The 20,484-nt window shown below is 31.6% G+C and overlaps 2 protein-coding genes across 2 annotated transcripts in view; one reads left to right on the top strand and one right to left on the bottom strand.

The window, feature by feature from the left end:
• The window catches only part of LOC114330100 (uncharacterized), a 314,241-nt gene extending 310,537 nt beyond the window's left edge, over positions 1-3,704 (top strand). The window contains exon 4 of the mRNA XM_050656442.1: positions 3,518-3,704. The gene's annotated coding sequence lies outside the window, so the exon portion shown is untranslated. The remainder of the gene's footprint in view (positions 1-3,517) is intronic.
• The window catches only part of LOC114330099 (B2 protein-like), a 111,722-nt gene that overhangs the window by 41,840 nt on the left and 49,398 nt on the right, over positions 1-20,484 (bottom strand). The gene's annotated exons all lie outside the window — the stretch shown is intronic.

The following is a 20,484-nucleotide window of genomic DNA, read 5'->3' as shown; positions in this document are numbered from 1 at the left end:
TAGGTCCCCACAACGCTACAAATTTAGCATACTTGCCTCCCCTATTATGATTCCCAGATATTTAGCTTCACGTTTCCATTCGATGGGTTTGTTTTGCGATTAGCTGTTTTTCTTGGCTATCTTTTTTCTTTTTTAGATCACCACCTAAATCTTTTCTGGATTTATGCCCGTTTTACATTGGATGCTTCTACTGTATCCAGTGCCATCTGTAAATTTCTTACAGCTATATCCACGTTAACCACGTTTCTGTGTTTTGCCGCATGGTAGTCTCTATGCGGTGTATTCAGTAAAATGAGTGATTAATCGTTATCTTTCATTAGAAGAGATGACTTTAATAGTAGATTATACCACGAGTCAATAATGATGGCTATTATTCCCGAGGAATATTTACGAACCGAGCCGCGTTAGCGGCGAGGGAGTAACATTCCGAGGGAATGAGAGCCATTATTGCGAGTAGTATACTCTACTTTATCTACGACAAATTAATTAATTTAAGATTTTTAATGAACAACTTTATTTGTTAAAAACATTAAAATTAGTAATAGTACAATTAATAAACTGAATTGGTTGAGAATCATCATTAACTTTAGTAGAGTTTTTAATACAAATATTTGGGATCTGGATTGCTGTAGAACAAGAAGATGGTACGTTACTGTTTATCTCTTTAGCGATAGTATCTGCTGTAGTTGCGTACGTTTTATTATAAATGGATTTCGATGTTTCAGGTATTAAGGTAGATGCTGTTGCTGTAGCTAGTTCTACAACTTCTGGTGGTGTACAATTAAAAGATTCTTCATTTTCGTCCATCTCAACACAAACTGTCAAATATACTATTCGTTTGACAGTGACACTTTTTGAGGTTGATTATTTTGTTTCCGTGGTGAATTTTGTGATTGTTCTGCCAGAGGGATTAATAGCTATTAATCCCGCATTATTAATCCCTAAGGGATTATTATATGGCATTATATTGCAAACACCACAAGTACAATACATATATTATGTATCAGTCGTAGATAAAATACTTGTAGCGAATGCACTACTCGCAGTCTTCTCTGACCTCTTGAGTAATGACATGTAGTTTTGTCATTACATCACTCAGTTTGTCTATATTTCTTCACCTGGCTCATTATTTTCCTTGGATGTATCACTATCACTAAAATCAGTTGACATTATGAACTTAATTAAAAAGAGATAAATTAGAACTTAGAACGATAACCTAATTGATGGTATTCTTGTTCTCATGATCATTTTTCAGTGCGTCATTAATTATGCCGTCATATACAGTATTGGGTGTGTCCAGACTTATTTCATGTAATTATTGACGAATCTGACAGATGCTAGAATCGTACTTAGCCATAGGTGAAAAGCTGGTGGAATTAAACTAATTAGTAATTTAGTATATTTGATTTTTACACAATATGTTAACATCTAGGTATTTTTTATAAAGGGGAATAAAATTAAAAAGTAAACAATATTGTTAATTAAATTTATAAATATGGAAACATTAAAAAATGACACAAAACTATCCATTAATTGTGTTTTTATCTCCTTCTCTAGGTGCTGTCTCCGCTTCAAAAGTTGGCAGTCATCAGAGCGATCTTTATTTCTGAAACCGCGGCTCTAAATAATTCATTGTTATTACATCCAAACCAGTTCCTAAGGTTCTTCAGCCATGAGTTACGTCTCCTTACTATAGATCTTTTTCTTGCATAATGACCTGGAGTATTAGATATACATCTCTCATCACATGTCCCATATATCTCAGTTTTCTTCTTATTTGTTAGTTCTCTCGTTCCTTATGCGTAAGTCTCATTACCTCCACGTTGGCTATTCTATCTACTCATGAGATATTTAGCACTCTTCGGTACATCTCAAATGTCTCTAGTCTCCTCACGCCAATGACTAACTTTTAACGAACTAAATTCTAAACCAAAACACAAAAAAATGCACAAAGAGGTTGTGAAACACAAGGGAAGTCGAATTCGAAATTTCAAAATGACAGGTACACAAAATACTGACCTGAATAATAACCGTCACTTGACTCTTTGACACTTCTAAAAAATGGCCAAAATGAACGAAGTTTTCGTCAAATGTTCGTAATACGTGTATTTGATTGGCTAGAAAAAACGCGCATTCTAAATATCAACGAATCAAACGTAGGTTAGGAATAGACATCTTATGTATATAACCATTGTAATGCTGCATTATTTTTGTGTTTAATCACGGAGCTACCGCTTTTTCCGTCTCATCTAACTTAATGCATTAGAGAGAAATCGAAAAACTGTGACGCACTGAAAAATGATCATGAGAACAAGAATATTATGTCCGTAGGCACTGACGCAAATCTACTAGTTTGAAGTTCGCGGAACCTGACGCTAATGGTAGGGGAGTCCAAGCGGGGATTTTTGCAGTTACTCGAGCGCGTCAGATTATTACATGGGGAGAAACCTTGTACCCTGAAAATCTACCTCTACCATATATTGGCACTTAATGCAGGGGAGTTCGTTAAGGGGGGGCGAAAAAAAATTAGAAAAACTCGAAATCGTCAGATTAAGATAAGGTAAGTTAATAAGGTACATGCAAAATATTGTGTATTTCAAAAATCTGACGATTTGAGCGCGGCGTAAGGAAATGGGTGAGTCCCAAAGTTTCACAAGAAAAAAGCGAATATTTCGCGAAATGAATGACAGATATAAAACTAAAAAATACGTACTCAATATTTTTCAAAAATCTATCGAATGATACCAACCACGACTTCCCACGGAGAGGGGGGGGGGTAAATTCTATATTTTAAATACGAATCCCGCGAATTATATACTTTATATATATTTAAATACTGAATATCAGATTGAAAAACTGAAAAATACACTTATTCAATATTTTTTTAGAATCTATCGAATGGCACCAAACACGACCATCATGGAGGTGGGGTGGGGAATTACTTTAAAATCTTAAATGGGAGCCCCATTTTTTTATTACAGATTTTAATTCCTTACGTAAAAATAAGTAACTTTTATTCGACACATTTTTTCGAATTATGGATAGATGGCGCTATAATCTAAAAAAAACGATTGTTGAAAATGGAAAAGTCCCCACTAAAATGGAAAACTTTACTTAACTTTTTTTGGTTTTAGGACCTACTCTTCAAAACCCATTAAGTCCCCAAAGCGCTCGAGTGCCTCCACATTTCGCATACTTTGCTCCCCTACCATAATTAGTCGTCAGCGCGAGAAGTTTGATTGTTATTTTTCATTAAATTATAGGTATCCTTTCACTGTATTTTTTTTTCTGTATGATCTTTATTGTCCAAACGAAACCATACTTGGATGCGTTCCGCAAAACGTTTACATCTGGCTCAAATATCTAAATCCCAACCAAAAATAAATTCTGATCGTTCTTTTCTGTAACCCTCTTCATTTCTTACCAATGGTGTATGTTATTTAAATCTTTAATAGTTCAGATCTAGATTAAATGTCGGCTGTTTGTGTAATTTTTTTCATCAATTTAATTTTTGTAGGCAGAGGAAGACAGCAGTGAAGAGGTAACCTTAACGAAGCAACAAGTTTTTGACTACTTAAAAATCTTGAAGAAATGTGAATTGGATAGTGGCGCAAAACCAAAGTATATCCGTAATAGTATAATGGGACGATTTAAGCCAGAACCAAAGTTTAAAGATTATTTATACTGCTTGGGAAATTCGACAGGTTGGTAAGGCAGATATATTTATTTAATGGCCGGTTTCACCACAAATACTTAATAGTCTATTCTATGAATAAAGTTATTCGACCAATAAACTGACATTTCTCCATTTCACTAACGTCAAATAAGACTTATTCTACTAATTTATCAAATAAATTCTTACTCTTCAAATAAATTGGCAAGTTAATCTCGCTGTAAATATATGTAAGAAAGTAAATTCGCCAGTTTAACTTTAAATTATCAAAACTATATTGAAATAAAATATAAATATAAACGTCTAATAAATTTTATTCGATGAATAGCTATTCATTGATTTATTTGTTGTTGGTGAAACCGGACCTAAGTGAATCTAAAGGCCCGTTTTCACGGTACACTTTGGATGATCATCCCGGATGAATCATCCAAAGTGATTACGACGATGAAAGTAATTATCGTTTACATGGATCGCCAAGGCTGAACTAGTCTGTTCACTTACAAATGGCGCCGACTGAAGTTGTACGTGCTGGAATTGGCATAATAAGTGAATATATTTTAAATTAACTTAGACATGTACTTGAAAAAGAGAAGATTAGAAAAAAACGACGTTGGTGGGTAAGGCAGTGGATAATTCGACGCTACAAAATGGGGGCGTCAACGTGTTTGTTAAAGGAATGGTCTACAAAAGATTAAGTCATTTTAAAAAACCATCTAAGAACAAAACACAACGTACAAACACAACAACTACGCACTTTAAATGCGACAATAAACAACCACGTGGACCTGTTGCAGCCGTTCACTAGTCATAGCAACAAAGGCATGTTTACATGGTTCACTTTGGATGATTCATCCGCGATGCATCCCCTAAAGTGAACAAAAGTAGAACTCGGTTCAACTTCGTTCAATATTCATTTTGGATGATCATTTTCGATTTCGATCTTTATTTTTCACTTTGGATGATTCATCCGGGATGATCATCCAAAGTGTACCGTGAAAACGCGCCTTAAGTTTCATTTATTTTTTAAGAGCTGTAATGTTCTAACCATTAGTCCAGGAACCGAAGCTTTTCACCTCGCAATTTTTACAGAATGAATCGATTTGCTTGAAAATTTGAGAATAAGTAGTGGATAGTCCAAGGATCAAAATCTATAAATATGATGGCGAAAGGCTTTTTTACCATGGGGGTGGTTGCCACCCAATCTCGGGGGTGGAAATTTTTAATTATATTTTGGCCGCAAAAGTTGATAAAAACGTTCATTCTAAGCAAAAAATGTTCTATACATTCTTTTGATAAAATTAATAGTTTTCGATTTATTCGCTATCGAAAGTGTTCGTTTTATATCGAAAAATTCAATGTTTTATCAATTGTACTCATTTACGATTCACTCAATTTTTGCGGCAGAAAAAATTTTTTCAAACCAAGTTCTTGAGAATTAAATAGCCTACAATTTCATATTTAAACATTTTTTCGTATCTCTGACGCTAATCTTTCTATTCTGAAGAGAATGGCATTTTTACCAAACTTTAAAAATTCGTTATTCGATTTTAACTCTAGTTTTTTAAAAACTAATGATTTTAAGCCACTCAAACTTCTAGAATCTATTAATAATACATAAATAAAGACTAACGAATAAGGCCAATGACTAAAAACACCGCTAACTTACATTTTTATGCTTTCAATTGGATTTCTCCTTTTTTTTCAAAAAAATATATTAATTTTTTTAACCGTAACTTTTTTATTTTTAATCTTAGAAAGTTTGGTAAAAAAGACTTTGTAAGTTTTTACAAGATCTATAAGCATATTATTATAAAATCTTTTAAAAATTCTCAGTCGCAAAAAGAGGTGACTTTGAGAGGGTTGTTAATGATGGTTTTTGCATGTTATTACAAGTTTTAATTGTCAATAGTTCACTGAATTTTTGCCGTAAAAAAATTTTTTGCAAACCAAGCTCTTGGGAATTAAATAAGCTACAATTTCATTATTAAACATTTTTTCGTATCTCTGATGCTAATCTTTATATTCTGAAAAAAAGCCATTTTTTCCAAACTACAAAAATTCGTTATTCGCTTTTAACTCCATTTAAAAAAAAAACCAATCATTCTAGGCCTGTCAAACTTCTAGAACCTATTAATAATACATAAATAAAGAAGACCAAATAAGGGCAATGACTAATTTTAATTAGGGTGGTGATTAGGGCGGTAGCATCCGATCACTTTTTCGCTGAAAAAAATAGGGACTACATTCTTTTCATTATAAGTCACCTAATTTTTGAGCTACAGAATCTTTTCTATTTCTGGAGATAGATATTTTTAAATACTTTAAATTAGTTTCAACAAGTTATCCGCGAAAAATGCATAGTTTTCCGTCTTTTGACTTTGAAACTACAATATTTAGCATTTGACGAAGAAGAGCTAACATATAATAAAGTATAGCTTGATTACTATTGGTCTTAAAGAAAATAAAAAAAAAACGGTTTTGTTTATTTTTTCAAAAGGTACATTTTGTTAAGTAAAGTTATTTTGATAAAACGAAAACTTTTGGAGTTATTAGCAGAAAACTTATTAAAAATATTGGGTTTTTCGATATAAAACAAACACTTTCGATAGCGAATAAATTGAAAACTATTAATTTTATCACAAAAATATATAGAACGTGATTTGCTTAGAATTAATGTTTTTACCAATTTTTGTGGTCAAAATATAATAAAAAATTTCCACCCCCCAGATGGGGTAGTAACCACCCCCATGGTAAAAGCGACTTTCGGCATCATATAGATTTTGATCCTTGGACTATCTGATACTTATTCTCAAATTTTCAAGTAAATCGATCCATTCAGTAAAAATTTCGAGGTTTTGTCCTATTTGAAGCTTCATTACTTGGACTACATGTGGGTTGAAATCCACGATTGACTTAGGATCGTGAAGAGGTCAACCTTAGCTAAAGTGTCTCCTCTTTACCACCACAGAGACAATCATGGAGATCTCTACCGTGGCTCTTCTCAGAGGTAGTTCGGCTAATCCCCAAGAACTTTGTGTTCGGCGAACACAAAGAAGATCAAAGCATAAGACAAAAATTTAAATAAACATTTTATTCAAGAAATAAATAGACTTGGCTATATGTTACAGCAAGTCCTGTACAAAATGGCTGAAGGCCTAAAAAACGTGAGTGAAAGTCCAAATAAAATTAATGGCTGAGAGCCAAAAGGTAAAATGGTGACTGAAAGCCCAAAAGACAAAATTTGGCTGAAGGCCTTAATATTAAAAGAAAAGTGCCCTCATGAAACACTTAATCTGCATTTTCATATAAGACTTGTGGAGGGAAAGTTGACGTTGTTCCAGATCTGGAGTGCAGCCGGTGGAATGGTGAGTTTATTATCAGTCCATATAAGACGAGGAGTCGGTGGAAGGCAGGCTTTATCACTGGTTCATTGTTCTATCAGACGAGGCGCCGGAATACAAGCTTTAGAGCTGTTTCATTTGTATTGTAGTCCGAGGACTCATTCTACGGTGAGGAAAACGAGGAAGACCAGGAAAACAAAAGTTATTAGAAATGAAGCAACGTTAAGTTTTCTGTATAGTCAAGTGTACAAGCTCTACGAGAAAGTCTTAATTTCAGAAAATAAGGCACTTTTCATAGATACAACTTTATTAAATTTAAAGTTAATGCAAAAGAACAGATTTCGAAATGAAATGAAAAAAGAACTATACTAAATTTACAACCAAGATGCAGTAGAAATAAACAAACCAAGGCACGTTAAATGCTACTAGAAGCACTTCCGAATCATAATTTACAATTTATATACATTGTAAATCCCAAATCATGATTTCCAAAGTTTATACAGTGTAAATTATGATTCGGGGGCGCTCCTAGTAGCATTTAACGTGTCTTGGTTTGTTTATTTCTATCGCATCTTGAATGCAAATTTAGCATAGAAAGAAATAGAAAGTAAATTTAATAATCTGCAACATTTAAAATAATTTTCATAACAGATAATAAACAAATATTTCTATTGAAATATTACAATAAAGTGAAATGAAACTTGGGCATAGACGAAAAATGTCGCATGTCAAAACGTTCAATGTGTTTTCAATGCATTTATTTTTTTTTTCGAATCCTAAGAAAACTAATAAATATTTTTGAAAAATTTAAACTCAGAATGAAAGATTACATTATTACTGAGGGCAGAAAGTCCCTGAAGACTTATATAATGTTTATTTTAATAAGTTTAAAAAATGTCGATCTATAGCTCCTGTGCATGAAAGGAAGTTGACGACAGCATTCGGAACTGTTTTTGCATTTATTTATAAAATCCATAGGGGAAAAATTTTCCCTATCATCCCTATCATATATACCTATCGTCACAAAGAATGTTATTGAAAAATTCTTTATAAAAGGTACATATTTATTACAAAACCTAAAAAAGTCAAAGGGCCACATCTAAATCACAAAACTTTTTTCGACCTACACAGATCACCATCAGTGCTGATAAAGGCAAATCAAATGCTGAGCCACCAAAAAATCCTGAGTAAAAACCCTTTAAATGTTTACAAAATATGTTACAGGTACATTATTATTAAGAAATCCTATAATATTAAGGTGATGGTGTAACGACGAAATTCATCCTGTAGAAATAATGGAAAATAGCATTTGACAAGATGTTGATATGTCATATAAAGGGATGTTAACGTGTTACACAATTTGAAGAACATGTCCTGGGTTGCTCAGTACGGAAGAGATATGGGCTGGTTCTTAACGGGGTGTCTCTTATTAGCTTAGAAATAAAAAAAATTTAAAATCAAATAAGAATATCAAATAAAAAGAAATAAAATATTGGGCGCCACTGGTTTCCTTATGGCTATTGATTATGTACTATAGAAAGGAACTACAACGTTACCGGGGTTTTATTATTTCATATGCTCAATCAATCTCTATATATGAAAAAACCGCGGAGTGCTACCATTTAAAGGGGTGCGTTTTTGAGAAATGGGTGAATTAGTCCCTGGGCACAGGTTACATTAGGGTGAGTTCTATGCACATTTGGTACAAACACGTCTACATAAAAATTGTTCCTGGTTAAATTTCCTATCTAAATATAACTTTTTAAAGTCAAAGATATTTTTTTACAAAAATATATTCAAAAGAAAAAGCACAAAGAAACCCAAAAGAAAGAAATTTTGTTTTTTGTCCCATAACTTTTGTCCACGGGGATATAGGTATAGATATTGCTTCACAGAAAAAAAATTTACATATTTTCTCTTTAAAATGGTGTTCAGTAGAGGTCATTAGGATTTACAGTTTTCGAAATATGATTTTTCAAAGTTCGCCACTCACAGCAATTTTGGGCAATTTTCCTTGTTATTTCGCAAATATTGTTCTGTAACTTTTTTCTACGCATCTATGTTTTAGGCATATGCAATGGTACATGTAAGAGGAATAAAAATCAATTATTTTTAAAATGTTACGATTATAACTTTTTTATGTGATTGTGTGTTATGATTGAATCTTATTTTTTATAGGTAATACTTTGGATAAACTTGACTCGGCCGGGCAAACTTTAAAATATGGATTAATTCCAATATTTACTGTCAAATCTCCTGCACCACAAGCTTTGCTTGAAAAAATAGCATGTAAATGTACCAACGGATGTACAAAAAACTGCGGTTGTAGGAAGATAGAAATTAGTTGTTCAATATTCTGCAAAGGGTGTATGTGCATGGGTACTAATTGTGGGAACTCTAAGATAGCTGAGGTGTCAGAGGAAGATATTGAAGCTAATGCTAAGGAAGAGATGGACTTTGATTTTGAAAATTTTTTAAATGTCAAAGTTTAAATAATTTTTACTAAAGTGATGTTTTTAAGACTAATGTTTATGTATCTAATTTTTGTATAAGAAATAATTTTAAATAATACAGGTAAAAAATATCAAAGAATCACTCGGTTTCCATTATTTAAATATAAATGATACACCATTTTAAAGAGCAGAAAGTAAGCCCTCTTTATTGAGCAATATATAGTATATTCATGTACAAGAAAAAAAGTTATAATGAGAAATTTAAAAAATAATCCTAAAATCAAAAATCGTTGCAAGTACTTATTACATTTTGAAAAATAATATCTTATTTAAAAATAATCCTAGAATTTTTCATAATACACCATTTTAAAGTAAATAAAGTAAGCTTTTTTATAATATGATATAATATATACCTAAATGTAGAACAAAAAAAGTAATGAGAAATTTCAAAAATAATCGTAAAACATGTAAAAAATAATATTTTTTTATATTAGGTATTATATACTATAATATACTATATATAATATAGTATTATATAATATATAATATTTTATATAATAATATTATTTTATTTTAATATTATATTATAAAAAATCGTTAAAAGTATAAAACTTTGAAAAACCATAATCTCTTTAAAAAAAAGTCGTACAACGTTATACGGAGACCATTTTAAAGGTAATTGATTTCTATTTCTATTACGTGTACCATTGCATATACCTAAAGTTACGTAGAAAATAGTTACAGAACAATATTTGCGAAATAACAAGGAAAATTGCCCAAAATTGCTGTGAGTGGCGAATTTTGAAAAATCATATTTCGAAAATTATAAATCCTAATTACCTCTACTAAACAACATTTTAAAGAAGAAAAATGTAGTTATTTTTTCTGTAAAGTAATGTCTATACCTATATCCTCGTGGACAGAAGTTATGGGACAAAAAACAAAATTTCTTTCTTTTGGATTTCTTTGTGCTTTTTCTTTTGAACATATTTTTGTAAAAAAAAAGTATCATTGACTTTAAAATGTAGTATTTAGATAGAAAATTTCACCGGGAACAATTTTTATGTAGGTATGTTTTTACCAAAAGTGCATAGAACTTACCCTAATGTAACTTGTGCCCAGGGACTTATTCACCCATTTCTCAAAAACGCACCCCTTTAAATGGTAGCACTCCGCGGTTTTTTCATACATAGATGTCCATTGACCATATGAAATAATAAAACCCCGTCAACGTTCTAGTTCCTTTTAGCTATCTTATTTTGAATATAATCAATAGCCTAAAATAGAAACATTAAAGAAAAGATAGCTTAAATCAAAAATTAACAAAAACATAGTCAATACAAAATATATAAAATACTTTTAAATGAATGCAGATATGGCGTGACTTACCTTATCTATCTCTTTACTAAGCCAAATCTTTGTTGTACTTACGAAACAAGAGAAAGGGAAAAGACAATAATCAAATAGTATTTTGCAATTAATCAAACAATATTTATTAAAACAAAATAAAATAAAATGAAAAAGAACTGTGATCTCTTGCGGTTTTACAAAAATAAGAGATCATGTTTATCAAAAAGAATTAAAAGTTTACAAAAAATAATACCTTATACTAGTTCTGTATCTTATCATAGTTGGTTTTCAAAAGTCCAAGGCACAGTTACACTTCACTAAATGTCACTTTACAAAGGAATAGATACATAAAAGTACATAAACGGTTATTATGTTATGTATTAGCATTATTTATTTCTTAAAACAAATCGGCACTGCTCGAAAAAATATTAAAGAAACTCATTAGTTCTTTAGTATATTAAACTGGATCGAAATTACAAAAGCAACTTCATGCTCTAACTGTAATATTAGAAACTACTAACACAAAAAAAAACTTCTAACTATCTCCTGCCTGCATACGAAAAGATTACATACAGGCATTAGTATAAAAAGTCGCGTTCGCCTAAAAACAGCGGAAATGCGGTGGTCTACGACTTGGTTAGACCATAATGGAACACTATAACACAATCACTTCTGCCTTCTAAACTTGCAATCAAAGACTAAAACTGAACAAGAACCTCACTACTTAAATTTCTTCGGTAACTGCCCTTGGCGGCTACCGCCGAGGCTAACTGACCTCTGTCTTGGATGCTAAAACCAGAATCCTCGACGGCTAACTTGAATGAATATCCCGACTTCTACAACTCAATCGCTCAGAAAACAAACGCCCCTTCCAAAATCATTCGATCTCCCCATCAATAATCTTCAACAACCATTTAGAATTAAGGCACTTACTTAATCAAAATCTTGACCAATAAGAAATGCAAAATACGCTCTAGATCGAACCCTCTCCGCAAAATCAAAAACATTCCATCCAATCACCAAGAGAATAGACAAAACTGATCCCAGTAGATACTACAACCCACTTTCCCATGAGAGGTACTGATTTAGCTGTCTCTATAATCGAGGCCCCTTCTCAGATGAGTCAGCAAAAAAGGCACTTGTTGTTTATCAAACTCTGGACCCTTATCGCTGCAACGAAATGTATAACACAACAAACTTAAGAGCCACTTTATCTCTATAAGATAAACATTTCCCAGTCCCGCTGTCGGTAAAAACAATTTACTGAAAAATTTACGACTTTGATTCTTTTGGCGCTACAAAATAAAATAAACACGTGGAGAAATAAAAATTTATCCATTCAAGAGAAACAAACGCTTTTTGCCTATGACTGATCCAATATCGTGAGAACAAAATAACCAACCAATTCCACGCAACAACACAATACAATTTCTGAAATGGGTTTAGTATACTGGGTGAAGCGTAATGTTACAAATTGTTTTAGAACCGCTACAATGGATCAAAATCCGTTTGGATATGGCCTTTGGCATCCTATGACTTCCCACAAGTAACGTGGGTTGCTTGTTTGAATGTATGACTTTATTTTCGCTACTCACCGTCCGTAATGTAAAGACATACTTTCAAACAAGCAAACCCTTTAAAGGGTTTTTACCCATGTATTTTTGGTGGCTCAGCATGTAATTTGCGTGTATCAACACTGATGATGATCTATGTAGATCGAAAACCTTCTTTGGTTTAGATGTGGTTTAAGGTTTTTTAATAAATGTATATCTTTTATAAAGCATTTTTTCAATAAAATGTTCATTTATTTTTTATTTTTTATTTATACCTATGCATAGTACTTTTTATAATTAGCTCAATTTATATTAACTTCATTTTTAACATGTTTTTAGGATTGTTAGATAAAGAAGGTAACATTGATAAAAAAGCGTTTCTACACAAGACAAATTCGCTAATAAAGGATAAGGAACAGGCTGAAAAAATAGTTAATTCGTGTTTGTCACAAGAAGCTGATAAACCGACAGCAATATTTAACACTCTTACATGTTACAATGGCATGAGATCGAAGATTTAAATGTAATGTATGAAACTATTTGTCATTTGATTCAAGTTCATCTTGAAACAACAAGTTCATTTGAAATAAAATTGTATCAAATAATAAATGTTTCTTAGTTATTAAATTGTATTATTTATATCATAATATATATGTTACAGTTCAAGTTGATTCTCAGTTAGAGTTGACTCCAACTAGTTGGAGTCAACTCCAACTAAAACAAGCAGTAAAAGTTGATTTTAAAAATTGAAATCAACTTTTACTAGTTGGAGTTGACTCTTCCTGGATCGATTCAGTAATTGTTGATTATACGAGAATCTCAAGTGCATTTTTAATGAGTGTGCGTTTCTTTGTTTTGACCGTTTCAACTACTTATTAGTATAGTCTGTAACGTCGCCCCCGTTAGGTAAATTATTCTGATTCGATTTTTTGCACAAACTTACTCAAAGAAATACATCCGTATAACAATCCTTACAACAAATACACAGGCACAGGGTGTCACACGGTACCACGGTCGAAAAATTGTTTAACCAATTTCAGTAAAGTCAGTCAGTAAAGTGACTCTTTATCGAACGAGTCTAATATTACGAGCAGAGGAACAGACGCGTTCGATAAAGAGTATTGAGGAGGTGGTGACATTAACACTTACTTACAACTTTGAGGAAATTTTTTTAGCTTTAGACGAAATAAAAAAATCGTATGACAGTAATACAGTAATCACAGATGACTTTTGCATGATGGCCGGTTTTGATGTTTAATCGATAGTTATCAATATTGTATACCTACCTAATTACTAAATCTGTAAAGTTTTGATTTATTTTGTATGAATATAATTGCGAAACACTACAGAATTTTACTTTTTGACATAACTTTTATTAATAATAAGATAAATTTTGTACAATATTTTTAATAATTAAAGTAAATAAATTTTAATTTCACTCAAATAAATAATCGATTGTTGCCATTGACCACTTACATTCAATCTCGGTTGATTAATTATCGCGGCAGGTAAAGTAACATTCTTCTTTCAATACAACAAAGTGTTACTTTACTGCCGAAAATGAGGGCAAATGAGTACAATAATGAATGATTTTAGTGACGTTTGGCGATAAACAATGATCTTAAACAAATTCGCAAAAATACACACACCGGCAAAATTAGCCGAACACGTTAAAAATGGGACATGTTTGATGTCTCGAGTTTCCTAAACCACTGATCCGATTTGAGTGATTCTTTTAGTACGTTATAGCCTTATTATTTAAGAATATCGTTGTAATCATATTGTTGCTAGACAGGTAAATATCATTTTATACCGGGTGTACAAATCATGCTGTGTTTTTTTTCTTAAAGTTTGGAACACCCTCTGGAAGATTCTAGCACATGTAAAATATTAAAATTAACACTCGATTGTGGATTTAGACTCTTTTAACATTTTTCTTTTTGATTCATTAACTTATGTGAGATAATAAAAAAGTTATGTGCGTTAACAACTATCCATGTTTTTAATCAATAAATCCTCATAGTAGGGGAGGAAAGTATACTAAATTTGCAGTTACTCGAGCTTTATGGGAACCTATTGGATTGTGTAGAGCATACTTTCCTCCCCTACTATGCAGATTTATTGATAAAAAACATGGCTAGTTGTTAAAGCACATAACTTTTTTATTTTCCAACATAAGCAAATGAATAAAAAAAGAAAATGTTAAGAAAGCCTAAGTCTACAATCGAGTTTTAATTTTAAAATATATATACTAGAATATTCCACAGGGTGTTCCGAACTTTAAGAAAAAAACACAGTATGATTGTAACACCCGGTATAAAATGACATGTACCTGTCTGGCAACAATATTATTACACCGATATTCTTAACTAATAAGGCTATAACTTACTAAAAGAATCACTCAAATCAGACAACAGGTTTAGGAAATTCTAGACATCAAACATGTCCCATTTTTAAGGTGTTCGGCTAATTTTGCCGGTGTGTGTAATTTTTTCACTTCGTCACAAATTTTTTTTAGATCCGTTGGGCCTTTTTTTCTCTAAAATTGACTGTTGTCGAGTTACTAGCGACTTAAAATTTGAAAAACGCCAAAATAACCATTTTCAAGGTTTAATAACTCGGTTAAAGATAATTATTGTGAAAGTCGAGCGAGCGGCCGTGGAGTAACGGCATAATCGCTGGCCTCATACGCCAGTGCACGTGAGTTCGAGCCCTGCTAAAGACAAACCATTTTCATTTCCAATAATGACACGAGCCGTCTCACCGTGCCTCGGAGAGCACGTTAAGCCGTCTAGACACTAGTTACTTGAAACAGGGTTAAAGATGTAATTGGCGCCGGAACTGTCCGAAAATACGATATTATATATTATGAAAGTTAGAAACTAAAAAAAATCAAAGATTAAAGCTACCTCCACAAGATCCTGAAGAAATGTTTGTCATTATTTCATTAATAAGATATTATTTTTAATTATCATCAATGAGCGCTAACCGTGTATTGAGGCGGCCGTCAATGTGAGTGCGAGTGAGATTCACCATTGGACGTCTGGAATGGTGCATCTCTTTAGTACTCACCATTGACGGCCGCCTAATACGCACTTAGCGCTCATTGTTAATAATTAAAGATAAAGCTTAGTAATAAAATAATGACAAAAATCTCTGCTGGATCTTGTAGAGGGGGCTATAAACTTTGATTTGGTCACTTTCTGACTTTCATAATAATGAATTTTAACAGAGTTATTAAGCCTTGAAAATGGCTATTTTTGCATTTTTCAAATTTTAAATCGCATATAACTCGACAACAATCAATTTTAGAGAAAAATCACAAAATACATTTTTTTGCTCAGAATAACCCAAATGATCTAAAAAAAATTGTTCGAAGTGAAAAAATTATTTTTGTGAATTTGTCTAAAAAAAATTGTTTGAACAATTTATCGATCAAGGTACTGCCTGGCATCCAGTAGATTTGTTATAAGGACCTCTTTTTGAGTAAGTCTGTGCAAAAAATTTGAATCGGAGTAATTTACCTAACGGGGGCGACGATACAGCCTAGACTAATTTGAACATATTCAGTAACATTTAATTTCTATAATCGGCTGTTTGTCTGAATCAGAATCAACTTTTACTAAATGGCATATGGAAGAGTATACTTTTCCTAGTTGGAGTCTACTTTTACTAGTAAATGTTGAATATAAATCTTCATTTTATATTTATAATCAACTTTTACTGAAACCAGCCGTTAGAGTTGACTCCAACTGGATAATCAACTTGAACTGTAACATATATATATATATATATATATATATATATATATATATATATATATATATATATATATATATATATATATATATATATATATATATATATATATAATCCGGTTCTCTTTTACCGTGAGGTGTCGAGAAGATTATATCATAATAAAGGTATCTTTATTGTGTCTTAATATACAAGATATAGCTAGAGAAAAGTCGCCTAATATTGGATATTCGTCTTAAATTCATTTTTTTTTTGTCAAAAAAACATTTTAGAATAATTTTCTGTGCTTAAAATGTGCTATAACCTCAATAAAAACAACGTATGCATACTAAATTATTTATTTCATTATTAGACAATGTAAGTATTAAGAAAAATAAATAATGACATATTTTCAAATTAAAAAAAAACCTTTCTTAAAATTAGATACCTTATCCAAAATTAGGAACCTATTTTTCAATATAATAATCACACACGGAAGTGTGCAATCTCACTCAAAGTGTGTTTTCATGCAATCTCAAAGTCTTAAGTTCTTTTTCGCAAAAGTTATAGCAAATGTTTGATTTTCGAATTTTTAGTCTTATTTTGCAATTTCCGAAGCAACAAATAATCGCACCAAAATTCAAAAACTGCCATTTCTACTAAAAGATGAATACTCCAAATAAGATATTTAATTGTTATTCTTACTCTTATTTTTTGTTACTAACTAAAATTCTCGTCTGAACTGTGACGGGCATTTTTGTAATTATAATTTATTAGGGATAATTTATTATACAAAAAACCCATTTGCAACTTGGCTGGTCAAGTATCCCGACAAAAAACCTTATTTATCTAGACTATTTCAGGAATCTGAGGATCCACTTTTTTCATTTACTTTCTTTAACATTTTATTTCTGACCATCGTCTTTTTAGTTTTCCTTAAAACTTTTAATTTGGGCACCTGTTCTTCACTTTTAAGTGATTCCTTTATTTAATAAAATTCACAAGAACAGAATTTTCCTTTAGCTGGCTGTATACTATCAATCACAAAAAAAATTAATAAAAAAATCCTTTATAAAAGTAAAAAAATAATAAAATTCCTTTAAGGGCTACATCAATCACAGAATGTTTTCGATATATAAAATATAATCATCAGTGTTTAGAACTGGTTGATCACATGCCAAGCCACCAAAAAAATACCAGGGTATAAACCCTTTAAATGGTATAAAAATGTGTTAAATTAACAAAGTTACTTAAAATTCCAAACGATGGATAAAATTTATAAAGATAAGGCCCTTGGGCACTACATGACTCCCCCATGACTTGGGTTGCTAAACAGGTGGATTTGTCTCTACATGAGGAATGTTGGATGACAACGGTGGCCATCCAACATTCCTCAGGTAGAGACAAACCCATCTGTTTAGCAATCCAGGTAATGGGGGAGTCATGTAGTGCCTAAGTGGCACTAACTACTCATGTAAATGTACTGTATCTTTATAAATTTTATCCATCGTCTGCAATTTTAAGTAACTATGTTAATGTAACAAATTTTGATACCATTTAAAGGGTTTATACCCTGGTATTTTTTTGCTGGCTCAGCATGTGATTAACCAGTTCTAAACACTGATGTTGATATTTTATATATCGAGAACGTTTTGTGATTGATGTAGCCCTTAAAGGGGTTTTAATAAATGGTGTACCTTTTATAAATGATTTTTCAGTTAAAATCATTTTATTTGCTTTAAATCTTTAAATCTTTTGTTTTCTTTACTCTCTGTTTGGCTATTTTATATATTTTTGTTTCACCTTCCCTGGTATAAAGTTGATCGTATAAGTTTGAATTCGCTTCTGCTTTGGCTTGCGCTACTGCTACTTTCGCTTCCTTTTTCGCGACCATTAGTCCATTCTTTCATTGTTTTTGCTCTAAATTTTAAAGAACCGCTTGGATTGACATGAAATTTGGCATACGTATAGCTTACATGTCAAAGAAAAAAAGTGATATTGTGCCGATGTGTGCTTTTGCCCTGGGGGTGACTTTCACCCCCTCTGGGGGGTGAAAAAATATATGTCCAAACTAAGTCCGGAAATGGGTAAAGTGACTAATTTTAAGTAACTTTTGTTCTATAGAGCTTTTTCGCCAAGTCAACACTTTTCGAGTTATTTGCAAGTGAATATGTTCATTTTTCAACAAAATAACCACATTTTTAGACTGTTTTTCGCAAATAACTCAAAAAGTATGTATTTTGTCAAAAAAAATGTTCTTAGCAAAAATATAGCCTATAAAAAAGTAAAAAAAATGGTGTACGCGTTAAGTCTCTGGATCTTGTATAACCAGAGTTATAGCCAATGAATAATATATTCGTATTCACCAAATTTCAAATAGAATATTTCGACGTATAATATCCAAAAAATTAAGCACTTTTTGGGGAAAACCTATAATAAGTTTTTTAAAGCGTTTAAAAAAAGCTTTATTTCTGTTTTCACAAAAAGTTTCTAGCATTAAATTTAAACAAGTTACGCTCAAAATAAAGTTGGTCCCTTTTGTTTTTGCAAAAAAAAATCTAGAAGACCACCCCCTAATTAGCAACTTAAATTAAATTAATCGGTACCGCTCCACAAATTATTTTACTTATGTTGTGTTTATATGATCTGTTAGTTTCATCGACACAAAGTGCTTATTTTTGAAAAAATTTGGTTTCAAAATAAAATTTTTAAAAACTTAAATTTTGAAAAATATGCTTTTTTTGAAAATAACTTAAAAATTGTTAGAGATACCAAAAATCTCGAAAAACAAAAAAAGTCAGATTTGCTTTTCTGAATACTATGTATTTTTTTTGTTTTTCTGTTAGACAAAAATTGATTAAGATTTGGTGTTTCTAAATTTGCATACATTCGTGATCAGTGACTCGTTCAACCCTTTTTAACTATAGGCCTTTCAATAATAAGGACTTGGAACCGATGAAACTTACAGATCATATAAACAATATATACACGAGTCAGGAAACTTGTGAAGTCGTAACGATTAAGTTCATTAAAAGGGACCAACTTTATTTTGAGCGTAACTTGTTTAATTTTGATGCTAGAATTTTTTTTATAAAACAAAAATGAAGCTTTTTTTAAATACTTTAAATAAGTTGTAATGAGTTTTCCCCGAAATCTGCTTCATTTTTGGTTATTTCACGTTAAAATATTCCATTTGGAATTTGACGAATATGAACCCATTTTTCATTAGCTATAACTCTGCTTCTACTAGGTGTAAAGACGTGGCATGTACACCATTTTTTTTAATTTTTTACAGGCTATATTTTTGATAAGAATGTTTTTTCGACAAAATACTTACTATTTGAGTTATTTGCGAGAAACCGTCTAAAAGCGTGGTTATTTTGTTGAAAAAATGAACATATTCACTGCCAAATAACTCGAAAAGTATTGACTTAGTGAAAAAACTCTATAGAACAAAAGTTACTTAAAATTAGCCAATTTATCCATTTCTTGACTTTTTTTGGACGAATATTTTTTCACCCCAAGAGGGGGTGAAACTCACCCCTAGTACAAAAGCACATATCGGCACAATATCACTTTTTTTCTTTGACTTGTTAGCTATGTGTATGCCAAATTTCATGTCAATCCAAGCGGTTCTTTAAAATTTAGAGGTTTTGCAATATTTTACCGTTAAAGAACGGACTACACATTAGGTCTGGATCCCGCGTATGAAAAAAAAGTTGATTAATAGCAAGCTGAAAATTTGTTAATAGCTTAAGGGTGTCTAGTTGAACAAACTTTGATATAGGGGAACACTGGAACAGGGGACGTTTTAACTGTGGAACAGGTTAAAAATTTGGAACGGTCAGAACACGAAAACGGCACATTTATTTTGTCCGACAGAACAGACTTAAACTCTCCGAACAGAGATTACACTCTCTTGCAAAAATCAGACTGCTATTTATCACCTGTCATAATTCCTGTCATTTGACATATTCTACATGTTCCACTCATTAAAACGCCCGTTTGGTTATAAATAGCAGTCTCATTTTTGCATGAGAGTTTAATCTCTGTTCGGACAGTTTAAGTCTGTTCTGTCGGACAAAATACATGTACCGTTTCCGTGGTCTGACCATTCCAAATTTTTAACCTGTTCCACAGTTAAAACGTCCCCTGTTCCAGTGATCCCATATATCAAAGTTTGTTCAACTAGACACCCTTAAGCTATTAACAAATTTTCAGCTTGCTATTAATCAACTTTTTTTCATACGCGGGATCCAGACCTATATAGTTTTGAAGATCTGTGTCGGATCTGGTTTCTTGCCACTTTTTATATAATTTTCCCTTCTCTTTTATAATAATAAATAATAATATTAAAAAAAAATGAATTTATCGATTTT

The sequence above is a fragment of the Diabrotica virgifera genome, chromosome 7 (genome assembly GCF_917563875.1).
Source record: "Diabrotica virgifera virgifera chromosome 7, PGI_DIABVI_V3a".
Classification (NCBI taxonomy): domain Eukaryota; kingdom Metazoa; phylum Arthropoda; class Insecta; order Coleoptera; family Chrysomelidae; genus Diabrotica; species Diabrotica virgifera.
Note: the sequence above shows the minus strand (reverse complement) of the source record. Positions and strands in the feature narration are given on the sequence as shown.